Source organism: Ammodytes marinus (assembly GCF_949987685.1).
Source record: "Ammodytes marinus genome assembly, chromosome: 13".
Classification (NCBI taxonomy): domain Eukaryota; kingdom Metazoa; phylum Chordata; class Actinopteri; order Uranoscopiformes; family Ammodytidae; genus Ammodytes; species Ammodytes marinus.
This window is the reverse complement of record NC_137217.1, coordinates 12690722-12703754: the sequence shown is the minus strand read 5'-3', so window position 1 is coordinate 12703754 and position 13033 is coordinate 12690722. Positions and strand designations below refer to the sequence as shown.

Below are 13033 nucleotides of genomic sequence, written 5' to 3'. Positions count from 1 at the left end.
AATATCACCATAATGCCCTTTTCCATCCTCTTCAATGGATATGTTTGCAGATTTTGATGTCTGTGCTGCTGCAGGAACAGTGCTAAGTTATACGTAAGAAATAGTTATAGTATGCTTTTTATTCATTCATTGAAAAGAGCAATAGGGCATGGTGTTGGATCGTGTCATGGGATCGTTATATCTATCAGTTTGACTGTATTGACACCACAGGCAGAACATAGATAGGTATGTTCCTGTTGTGGAACTTATAGAGACTCTCCACCCCCAAAAAAACCCATAGGAATTAGTTTGAATAATATCTTGTGGTTTTACTTTCAGTGTCACTTCCATTGACAAAAGGTGACACCTAATGAAGGTGATTACTTGTAGCAGTGTTGATAATGGTGAAAAACATGCAGGAGGCTGTGATTCTTGAAAGCTGCAAGCACATTTCTTTTAGAGGGGGATACTATACCATCTCTTATCCTTAGGAAGCTCATGTGTGGATGGCTAGCCTCCTGTGCAATCGTGCTGCCTGCTTTATTGGCTAAATTAGCTGGTTCGGGCGTATGGGACGCAGAGACAAGCAGAAGACATGTCCATGCAGATTCTGTCTTCTGAACCTTGTAAGTATTGTATGATTTACAATACCGAGAATTGTAACATTAGATGAGAGAGACGTTTGACTTAAATGTTGTATGTGTTTGAGTGTGTTATATCACAGGCAAATATTTAATGTGCATTTTGAAGTGCATTAATGTGACTTGTTTTTCACTACTACTACATGATATTGCTTTTATCATATCAGTAAAACATGCATGGTCCAATGACAACAGTTGGCTCCCCTTAAACCAGGGGTGTCCAAACTACGGCCCGCGGGCCAACTGCGGCCCGCTTTTTATTGGCCCGCGGTCGATTGTAAAAATATAATGTAATATGGCCCTTTGAAAAAAAAAAATGTTTTATTTTTTTTTTGCATTTCTTAGTTAACCCACTAGTGCAGGGGTGTCAAACACTGATTGATTGGCCCGTGGCACATTTTTAAAATATAATGTAATATGGCGCTTTTAATTTTTAAATACTTTAAATGCACTCATTATATTACAGAGAAATATGTCCCATAAAAGAAAAAGAGCAACAAGCCCATCCCAGAGGACCCTGCATAATATTTTATTTAAATTAATATTATTATGGAAAATCTATGTGTCCTTCTCCAATAGCTTCTAATTCATCTGACACAGTGTCTCCATTTTTTTTTCATACAAAATTCTTCAGATTTAGCCTCTTAATTTCCCTCTCAAAGTGCACCAGATTCATGCATTTCACTTTAAAAACTTTAAAAAATCTCCCGGGGGGGCATACCCCCAGACCCACCTAGGAGGGTCGGGACCTCGGCTGGATACTATTTTCACCCTGCTGGACATTGGACGCAAAGGCAGAAAACACTGGGTGTATCATTGGCATATAAACAAGAGGGGGGATGTGTCTGTTTAATGTGCAAGGAAAGTGTTGCCGTGAAGAAGGATTACAATTTACGAAGACACTATGAAACTAAACATCAGAGCAGCTACATGTCCTGATAAATGTGTTATTTTTGCAAAGTGGCCCGGCCCTTTGTAGATTTTTCTGTATGTGGCCCTCAGTGAAAAAAGTTTGGACACCCCTGCCTTAAACCCTGCTCTATACATAGAGCTACCTCTGTACAGCATCACCACAGCATCACAACTATCTATTTTTGGTCTGCCTGCTAACTAACGAATGCATGTGTGTCATGCGGTCGCACTTCTCCTCCTGCAAAGGTTTTTGTTTACATAGAAAGGGGGGTGTAACCATAGGAGATGACAAGAAGAGATATCATTAGCTTGGGTAGCATCACATCGCTAGGAATATTCAACATAAAGGAAAAATAAATTTTAATAATTGATATATGTTTCCTGCATTTTTTATCTGGAAGCCTCCCAGAACTGTAGACCACAGATTGAAGACACAAACCTTTGACGTCTCAGCTGGAGTCCAGAACTATATAATATTGAATTAATAACACACATTTTCGCAATGTTTTTCTCGCTGATAATAATGTATTAGAAAGAGACCTTCATCAGTCATCTTATAGTTTTGCTGCATCTCTGTCCGTCACACCTGTTATCCGCTCAGGTGTGCAGAGATCTTTTTGAACTTTGTTTATTTTTTGAAATAGCTCCAGATTTTCTACCTGACATCACAGATTTAGGTTGTACATTTTATCATTTACAAATAAACCATGTAACATTTAACAATTGACTGTGTATTGGACTGCAGCTGCTTAAAAAAAAAAAAAAAAAAGAGCAAAATCATCAAAAACAAAAAAACATCAACAAAATTGTGTTTTTTTTTATTTTTATTTTTATGTAACAGTAACTCTGTATCTGTGTATCTGAATCCGAATCTGATGAAACTGGGAGCGGGACCTGATAAGCCTTTGGCTTCTTCCGTCACCCTTCGGACAACACAAAGTAAGATGTATGAATATGTGAAAGAGAAAATTGTGTATTGTGTGGAATTGTCCGAAATAATTAATTAATAAATAAATAAATAAATAAATAAATAAATAAATAAATAAATAAATAAATAAATAAACAAACAATTGCCATGGCCTTGCTCATACAATGATAATTTTGGTCCACTTTCCCCAGGTGTAGCCTAAGGACTTGTCAAATGTGTTCTACTTAAACCCGGACAACCAGAAGAGGTCTGTTTACGTACTTGAAACTGCCCTCATCTGATACATTTCGGAAGAATGTAGATATGAAGGAAATACATAAAATACTATTTAAGTAGGAGACTATTTGGTGTGATTTAACTTTATATCTGGCTGGCCCTGTTTGCCAATGTAGTGGGAAACTATCCACTTATTATTCCACTTGATATTCTTTTAAGGCATGAGCGGCTTTATCCGTCAGGGCGATCGCTTTGTATTGTATGAGATTAGCAGTAGGCGTTCTGGATGATCCGCTGTATTCATTATCCCTAGGTGTTTTCTAAGATAAAGTTCATTAATGTTAATAATATATTTAATAAATATGCCACATCATTGTAAATGTCTAAAGTGCCGGCACTGTTTAAAAGTCTACATTGTACAAACTGTTTGGTATTCTAGCCATCCAAACTAAAGTAAATCCTGAGTCATGTGGGTGAGTCTGAGAAAATATTTCCCCATTGACACACTGAACCCTTACCCATGCAGACATTGAGAGCTGAGAGTCCTAGCTGTAAAAAAAAAAAAAAAGATTGACCCATACGCATTTAATATTTAAGCAGCCCGTCAATGTGGATTCATGTAGAGCTGGGTGATGGAGAAATTAGGGTCAGAATCAGAAATGTTGGGAATGTTTCTTTCATTTGGATTTGTATCGCTTTTCTATCATTTTGCTGTTTGGGATGAAAAGGTTTAAGATCACGTTGGTATAAATGCGCATTTAAATATCTGATTCTGAAAGCAGATGCATTATTGGTAATGGTGAGGCATGTTATCAAACATATTGTTTGTTTGCTCTTTTATTTTCCCTTTTTAGGTGATTGCTATCGCTGTGGATGTCTAAACTGGACACAATTGCGGATAATATTTATTTAATCCTTTCAGAAAATAGGGACTGTGTTTTAAGTAATGAACAACCACTGCAGCTGACTCCTCAGTTTTTTTCAGTGGGGATTTGGAAAACTTTAAAATGATATGTATTCTTCAAAAAACAGTATACGGTAATATAATTGGAACTTGTTTGTTGGACTAAACTAAGAACTCTTAGGGCCAGTTTCACAGACATGGATTTAGCCTAGTCCTGGACTAAATGGAATGTTGAATGGAGATTGTCTATTGAAAGTACAATTTAGTCCAGAACTAGGCTTAATCCATGTCTGCGAAACCAGTCCTTAGTGTATTGCACTGCAAAAATGCTCCTCCAGAGACCCATTGATGATGTCACCCAAAACATGTTTTTAGTGTATGGTTTGAGCTGCCCATACACAACTGTTTTACTGTAGTGACCCCTACTGTGTGATACAGAGAGTGCTGGGAGTGACTATGTTGGTTTATCTCTCTATCTCCTTGTCTCTCTGTTGACAGACCTACAGTACATGACCTCTCAGGCTACAGAGTGTAGGTATCCCATTTGTTTGTTTGTCCCTTAGAAAAGTAATGCAGATAAAAACAGAACGTCGTACAGTTTAACATGACTGTATGTGGTAGCCTGCGTATGCAGTTAGGGTGGAGTCCGGATTCAGATGTGGTTCTTCTCTGTTGCTTGCTGCCAGAAGTCCTAAAAAGACCTACAATTAAATGGCTTGGAGAGAGCATCCCAAATTGAGAGCAGACAAAAACCATGCCGAAAGAATGTTTATTTCTCTCTTTTCCTCCATTCCTGTCCCTAATTCTCATTTTTCTCACCTCTATCATTCTCTGTCTCTCTCAGCTTTCAGTACTCCCCCCTTTCCTCTTCAAGGATGGTTACAAAACTAAGACACTTAGAAGCCACAGCAAAATACTGTAGAGGAGTTTAGATTAGGAATTGCTCAACAGTTTAAATTGGGTGTTATATTTTAACCTGGCAATTGCAAACATACTCCCACCAGTTAACACAGCATTTCACAATAGGGACGTCTCCGGAGTAAGTTGGTTCCAGTGTCATAACCTTCAGAACAGAGATGAGCTCAAACATGTAACGTTTTTTGGTGACCACTGACCCCTCTATTTGGACGTTTGTGCATGTGTGTGTGTGTGTGTTTACGTGTGCGTGTGTGTAGCCATGCGTATATGTTAATCAGATATTCCATAGTCCTGTGACTCCCTGTTTGCATTAGACTGATGTTATCATGGCTGTAATAACAGTGGAAAGCCATGGGATCCACTAGCCAGCTCCTGGCTTGGAGACAGGTTTGAGGCTTGGAGCCATAGCCTGCAGTTGGCTGTCTGCTGTGTGTTGTGTTTACTCAACGGTACATTGTCTGGTCTTTGTTGATGACAAGTCTACTGAAAACCTATTCACAGAGGAACGGAGTGACACGAGGAGAGGGAGGGAGGGAGGGAGGGAGTGGGGCAGGGCCGAGCACCATGAGATGACTGATCTGGATGGCTGGCCTGCGTTATCACTCAGGCACGGTGCCTCCTCAACCCCCGCGCCTCGGAGGCCGCAGCAATGGATTACTGCAAGGGAGAGAGGTAACAACAACAAACTTCCACAGCAAACAAGTGTGCAAGTGTCGAACCGGTTTACTCCACTGATGCAAGTCCCTGGATTTCCCTCTGATGACCAAGATAGCATAGCGCCTTCACACAACAAGGTAAGGCCCGAAAGCCAAGAGCCACAGAGAGAGCTAACAACCGGGCTAACCAAGCTAACGACCAGGCCTGAAACCCTGATAGTTGGAGACTTTTCTGTTAGAGATATGAAAAGCATGTTTAGTGTTGATACCAAAGTACTCTGCTTTCCAAATGATATGGTGTCGGACCTAGAAGAGAGAATCCTGGAAATTGCAGCTGCACACACAACTGTAAAGAACATCATTCTGCACATCGGATCAAATGATGTTGTAAAACAAGAGTCTGAAATGTTGAAACAGGACTTTAAGAATCTCCTGAACACGGTCAGCTCACTGAATGCTGAGGTGTTTATCAGTGGTCCTCTGCCACCAATCAGAAGAGGACCTGAGCGATTCACTAGACTGTTAGCACTGAACACATGGCTTTCAACTGTGTGCCCTGACCACTCAGTGCATTTTATTGACAATTTTAACATTTTCTGGAACCGCAAGCAGCTTTTTAAGACAGATGGACTTTGTCTAAATAAGGCTGGAGTCAAACTATTCACATCCAACGTGATGTACGTCCTACGTCACCAATCTGTTCGTGCCAAGGACAAGGCCCAGGAGAAGAAGATAACACAGCGTAGCAGCAGCGCCGAAGGACAACTGCCGGCCCCAGATGACAGCTCAGACCAGGAGAGATATCAGGGCAGAGAGGAGGGGGCTCCACCCATCCCCGTCTCCCCTGGACCACGCAGGTCAACACCAAGCCGACCTCTCTCTCCTCGTTTCTCTCCTACAACCACCCTTTCTCCATCCTCTCCTGATCTGGGATTTAAGGAAATCATATGTACCCCCAGCAGTCAACGTCCCCCTCAACTCGCCAATCTAAGCCACAGCGCCCGGCTCTTCACCCCGCCACGCAAACCCCCTCTGATCCCACCGCGACGTCATCATCATCAGGCTAGGGAGACTGATGATGTCAGCACTTGTTGATATGTGCCGGGCCGCGGCTACATAGTTAACGCCTACGACTCACAGGATAAGCTGGGGCCCTGTTTCTCAAAGTGTATCTCAAGTAACAGGAAACTCTTAAATCCTGTAAATGTATCAAATCTGATAAGCATTCCTCTTCAGCCACAGTGTGCTGAAATAAATCGGGCTGACAATGCTTCGAACACACTAAATTTAGCTTTATTAAACATCAGATCCTTGGCAGGTAAAACATTTTTAATTAATGATCTTATTACTAGGCACAATCTTAATTTTATGTTTTTAACTGAAACTTGGTTAGACCAAGATAACAGCTCAGCTGTTCTTATAGAGTCCGCCCCCGCAAATTACAATTTTGTGAGTGAATCCAGAGTGCATAAAAAAGGAGGGGGGGTTGCTATTCTGTTTAAAGAATCTCTACAATGCAAAAAGATGTCTTATGGAAATTTTGATTCATTTGAGTATGTTGCTCTACAGTTAAATTCAGCCTCTAGAGCTATTTTCATCAATATCTACCGGCCACCACAATACAATGCAAGCTTTTTTGATGAACTTACTGAACTGCTGTCTGTAATCTGTACTGAGTTTGACTGTGTATTAATCGTCGGAGATTTCAATATTCATACTGACAAACCAGAGGACAGATGTGCGAAAGAACTGTGCTGTGTCCTTGACAACTTTGGACTAAATCAGCATGTTGACAAACCAACTCATAACAAAGGGCACACGCTGGACCTTATCATTTCCAGAGGAATGAACATTTCAGACATAACAGTGGCAGATATGGGTCCCCTCACGGACCATTCCTGTTTATTTTTTGAGAGTACAATGTCTGTTCACACAATTGATCAGTCAAAAGTAATCAAAAAGCGGTATATTACAGAAAATACCAGTGAAACATTCATTCAAGCATTTTCTTCGATACCACCCCTCCCCTGTAACTCAGTTAAGGAGCTCTTAGACAACTTTAACGGCAAACTTACAAGTGTTATAGATGCTATTGCGCCCACTAAGATGAAGGTTGTCTCTGGTAAGAAAAGATCTCCTTGGAGAAATGCCCCGCAGGTCAGAATAGAAAGAAGAGAGTGCCGTAAAGCAGAACGCAGGTGGCGAAAAACAAATCTCCAGGTTCATTATGACATCTTCAAAGAGAAACTGTGCACGTTTAACTCAGAACTGAGAAATGCAAGGCAGTCTTTGTTTTCTGACATCATCACCAAAAACAACAACAATGCACGTGCCCTGTTTGCTACTGTCGACAGATTAACAAACCCTCCTGTGCCAGTAGCATCTGAGCATCTTTCCACGAGGGCCTGCAATGAATTTGCCTCCTTCTTTACTGAGAAAATTCACAAAATTAGACAAGCTGTCACTGCATCAATACCAAGTTCAACATATGTGTTCCCTCTTAAAATCAATTCAAATGCAATGACAGAATTTTATCTTATAAACCAGAAAAACCTGGAGGACATTATACAACACCTGAACTCCTCATCCTGTTGCCTTGACATTCTGCCCACAGGCTTCTTTAAAACTGTTTTTAGCTGTATGGCCTCAGATGTTCTACAAATTGTCAACATGTCCCTTCAGACAGGTGTATTCCCACAGGCCCTGAAAACAGCAGTCATCAAGCCACTCTTAAAAAAGAACAATCTAGATACATCACTCATGAAAAATTATAGGCCCATATCTAACCTACCATTTTTAAGTAAAATCATTGAAAAAGCTGTTTATCAACAGCTAAATAACTACTTAGCAATGAATAACTGCTTTGATGTCTTCCAGTCAGGATTTCGACAACACCACAGTACTGAGACTGCTCTGGTTAAGGTCCTCAATGACATCCATTTAAACACAGACAGTGGCAAAAGTTCTGTCTTAGTTTTACTGGATCTCAGTGCCGCTTTTGACACAGTTGACCACAGCATATTACTAGATCGACTAGCAAACTGGGTTGGACTTTCGGGAACTGTACTAAGCTGGTTTGAATCCTACTTAAAGGATAGAGACTACTATGTGTCAATAGGCAATTTCACATCTGAGCGGACAAATATTACATGCGGGGTCCCCCAAGGTTCCATTCTTGGCCCTCTTCTATTTAACATCTACATGCTCCCACTAGCTCAGATTATGAATAAGAACAAATTATGCTACCATAATTATGCAGACGACACACAAATTTACATAACCATATCACCAGGAGACTACAGTCCAATACAGGCACTGAGTAAGTGCATTGAACAAATCAATGATTGGATGTGCCAAAATTTCCTTCAATTAAACAACGATAAAACTGAAGTAATTGTCTTTGGTGCCAAAGATGAACAATTAAAAGTCAGCGCACAGCTTACATCCATTATGTTAGAAACTACACCCCAAGCCAGAAATCTTGGTGTTGTTGTAGACTCTGACTTGAATTTCAAGAAACACATAAAATCAATCAATAAATCAGCCTACTACCACCTAAAAAACATATCAAGAATTAAAGGGCTTATGTCTCAGCAAGATTTAGAAAAACTTGTCCATGCATTTATCTTTAGTAGACTTGACTACTGTAACAGTGTCCTTGCTGGCCTTCCAAAAAAATCAATCAGACAGCTTCAGCTAATTCAGAACGCTGCTGCTCGAGTCCTCACTAGGACCAAAAAGGTGGATCACATTACCCCAGTTCTGAGGTCTTTACATTGGCTTCCAGTCACTCAAAGAATTGATTTCAAAATTCTGATGTTGGTTTATAAAGCACTAAATGGTTTAGGGCCAAAATACATTACTGATATGCTGATAAGTTATGAACCGTCCAGAGCCCTTAGGTCGTCTGGGACAGGTCTACTTACAGTCCCTAGAGTTAGGACTAAACGAGGAGAAGCAGCTTTTAGTTTTTATGCACCAACAATCTGGAACAAACTCCCAGAGAACTTGAGGTCTGCTGCAACTCTCAGTTCTTTTAAATCGAGTCTGAAGACTTTTTTGTTTCCTTTTTAACTTGCAATTTTCATTTTATTTGCTTCTTTTATTATGTTTTTAAATCGAGTTTTAATTTTAATTTTATTTTTATTTGCTTCTTTTATTCGCTTTTAAATGTTTTATAATATGTTTTATGTATTCTAATCTTGCCCCTGTAAAGCACTTTGAGTGGCCTTGTGTCTGAATTGTGCTATATAAATAAACTTGCCTTGCCTTGCCTTGCCTTGGGAATGGCTGTAGAGGAATGTAAGCGAGTGCAAGGTTTGGTGAGAAACAAGGGAGACGAGAAGATGAGTGGAAGTGAGGGATGGGAGAAGGAGGATCACAGAGAAATAAATTGAGTTAGGACGAGGGATGAGCAGAGGCTGACAGGAGAGTAGAAATTGATGCATATGTGCACCAGCAGAAACAATCCACTCAAACTCTCGTGGGTCACACACACACACACACGGGTCACACACACACACCCACACAACTAAAATAATAATGCACAGAACAACCAAAGGGATCTGTGTGTGTGTGTGTGTGTGTGTGTGTGTGTGTGTGTGTGTGTGTGTGTGTGTGTGTGTGTGTGTGTGTGTGTGTGTGTGTGTGTGTGTGTGTGTGTGTGTGTGTGTGTGTGTGTGTGTGTGTGTGTGTGTGTGTGTGTGTTCCTCTGGGAAGTGGCACTGTCTGCTGAGCTTGTAAACAGGAACTATGCTGCTTTTAGCAATTCCTGCAGGTGCACACCACACGAAGATACACAGTCACACACACTATCACAGTCACACTAAAGACAACTGGGGTTGGAATTCAGTTATACTTTATTTGTTCTGTTTGATGGAATTGTTATGAGACCTTAAAGCTTGTGGTTTATCATTCAGCACCCGTTTACAGGCATTCATTAAAGATAGTTTTTAATATAAAATAAATTACAAATATACAGCAAGGTCGTTCAACTGCATTTCGAATAAGTTTGCACATTCCCTTTACTTCTGTTTTAGTTATCTTACCTTTTTATTCTGTAAGCAACATACACAGAAGTGATCCGACACTAAGTAACTGCCAATTGACGTCTTTTACAGAGCCTCCTGTTTGCTACTTTATAAGTAACAAACAATGCTTAAAGTGCTAATACCAGCTTCATCACCACACTTCACCCTTTAAGTTGTCCATGAGGTTTGTAGGAGTAAATAATCCTATTATCAGCACTCAGCTGTTGCTCTGTGCTGCTGCCTGCTGAGGTCATGGTTTAGCTGACCTGACTGTTATGCTTTGAAAAGTGGTGAATGTTGCTTCATGTTTGGTCCCAAGCAGGAATGCATGTATTCGATACTGTGCATATCAGTATTTCCTTCTTTTTGATGTGTACAGTGTTAGCAAAAAATGTTGGGTGAACAGGTTAAAAGTAAATTTGGGCAAGTGCATTTTCATCTACATGAATAAAAGCAGTTGTTGTTTTTTTCACATGACCCCTCAACTCCACAATACCCCAGCTCTTCTTATTCTTCATTTTCCATGTCCCCTAGTCAAAGCAGTTGAGATGTATTTGAAAAATCAGTTTTCATCGAACTGCCTGGTGTCTTCTGCTTCTTAAAATGCTCACTTTTTTAACTCAGCCAAGCACGAACCCTTTTTGTGATATTGTGCGTATTTATATTCTTATGTTTTGTATTAGACATTCCGGCGCTATATTTGCAAAATTGCCAGAGCTTGAAAAAAAAATCGAAGCATACCATCCGTCCTCTCCCTCCTACTGTGTGACACCATCATTTCAAGTCCCATCTGCTTTGAGCCATGACTGTCTAAAACTGAGTGAAGGACAGCTGACTATGGTGTTGTCTCAAGCACGTTCTCCCCTTCCTCTCTCTTTATCTGTTCTCCTTTCTTCTGAAGCACCAGGGAAGCACTCTCTCTCTCTCTCTCTCTCTCTCTCTCTCTCTCTCTCTCTCTCTCTCTCTCTCTCTCTCTCTCTCTCTCTTCAGCACCCTGCCTTGTCAAGTGTTATTTGGTGCCCAGTGGTTTATTGGCTTGGTTTTTGTTGTGCGGCGGGACAATCGGAGCTTGGTTTGCATAGAGGAAGCTGATGAATGGCGTTCCCTAATCCCGTACAAAGCGATCTCCTCTCTGCTTCACTGTGAGTCAGCTGGCTGCCCTGTTAGTTTGTACTGTGTACTGACTGTGTACTGTTGTGGGGCTCGCAAACAGACAGATGCAGATTTATGTTTTTTATTCTATTTTTTTACTGTCGATCCCTCTCACACTTTGCACACACACACACACACACACACACATGTTCAAGCTTTTAAAGCTATATTGCGTAACTTTTTCATATACATTAATGTCGGTTACATTATAGCCATCGGCAAAAATAAGTTTGCATAAAGTTGTTTTAGCCTATCAGCTCCACAAAACTCTCTCTGCATTTCTCAGTATGGCAGCGTTAACACACTTGTGTTGCCTACTGAGAATGCCGCACATAAATTAAGAAAACTCCCCAAAAGCGCCCAACAAATGTTTCAGTTGTTGATTCTACTGCTAAGTAAAGACCTGAATGTACAGCAGAAGGTATGAAATCCATGCGTGATCACTGAAGGCTTACTTCATGTAGATGCGCCGACAGTGTTGTTGTAATAACTTTTATTATATAATGGCGAGTCTATCTATAGGCTATATGTTAGGCATCAACAGCTGAACCTACTACAAAGTCACTCACTCATCTGTTTGTATAACCGTTACATACAAATCACATGCTTCTTTCTCAGAGGTGACAATCCCTCTCAGTTATTTATTCCAACAGGATCATTCAGATATGTGACCTCGACGCTCACATAAAAGTACAGCAGGACAGTGAGAAGAGAAGGCTGTCAAGACATGAACACCCTCAACATTAGTGCTAAATAAGAACTATTTAAACCTCTTATCAGAACTGGAGAACCCATTTGACACCTCAGTCTCGGACATCTACTGTAAGTGTGACTAAATACAGTCCACAGTATCGCCTGCTTTTGGAAGCTCCTTTCTCACCACATTGGTACATAGCGGATGGTTTTCTTTGACAGGGAACATGTCTAGTCTGACCATGTTGTTCCGTGTCCACTACATGGGCTTTCTTCGACACAGAAAGGGCCGGCTGACTTTGGAGCCATGTCAGACTGCTAGCAAAGTCGGTAGGTGGGCCCAGACAAAATACTGTATACAATGTAAATGAAAATCTCTGTTTAGTGCTGATGCATGTTTAATCACAAAAGTTTTAGTTGCCGGATCACAACTTCTTGAGCCTCAAGTCTCGTAAACCTTTTCTTTCTTTTGGAGCTTATCGGGGCTTTTCTCACGATTTTGAGAAATAATTCTAATCCCCCTTGACTTTTCCTTCGAGAGGCAACAAAGAAGCTTAATTTCTTTCTACGAGTAAACAGTGAACGAGCTCTTTGTTTTTGTTTCCCTCAGTTTAAACCATGTTGGCTTCCAATCAAGCAACTGTTTTATGGACATGGACATATACGAGTATTGGAATCAAATTAAGCCATGCTCATAAAAGGAGCAAACCCTTAGAGCCTTTAGTCTTAATTAATTTGCGTAGGGTTGATGACGTAGTTTGAGTGTTGTTTTTTTAAAGTTCTCAGAATACTGTGTCAGAACTGTTATATAATGTGAATTTAAATTTCTCATCATCTGTGCTCTTGATAAATAAATACCGGACCGACATAGTTAAATTATTATTGCACCCGCAAATCCACTAACGACAACTGTTTGGCTGGCTTAACCCCCCCCCCCCGCCCCCCCCCCCCCTTAGTGAGGCATACAGGGGAGAAACTGTTTAGTGCAAAGCAGCACTTGTGAG

The 13033-nt window shown here is 40.6% G+C and overlaps 1 protein-coding gene across 1 annotated transcript in view; it reads left to right on the top strand.

Annotated features, from left to right (window-relative positions):
• The window catches only part of triob (trio Rho guanine nucleotide exchange factor b), a 110906-nt gene that overhangs the window by 18748 nt on the left and 79125 nt on the right, over nucleotides 1-13033 (top strand). The window lies entirely within an intron of this gene.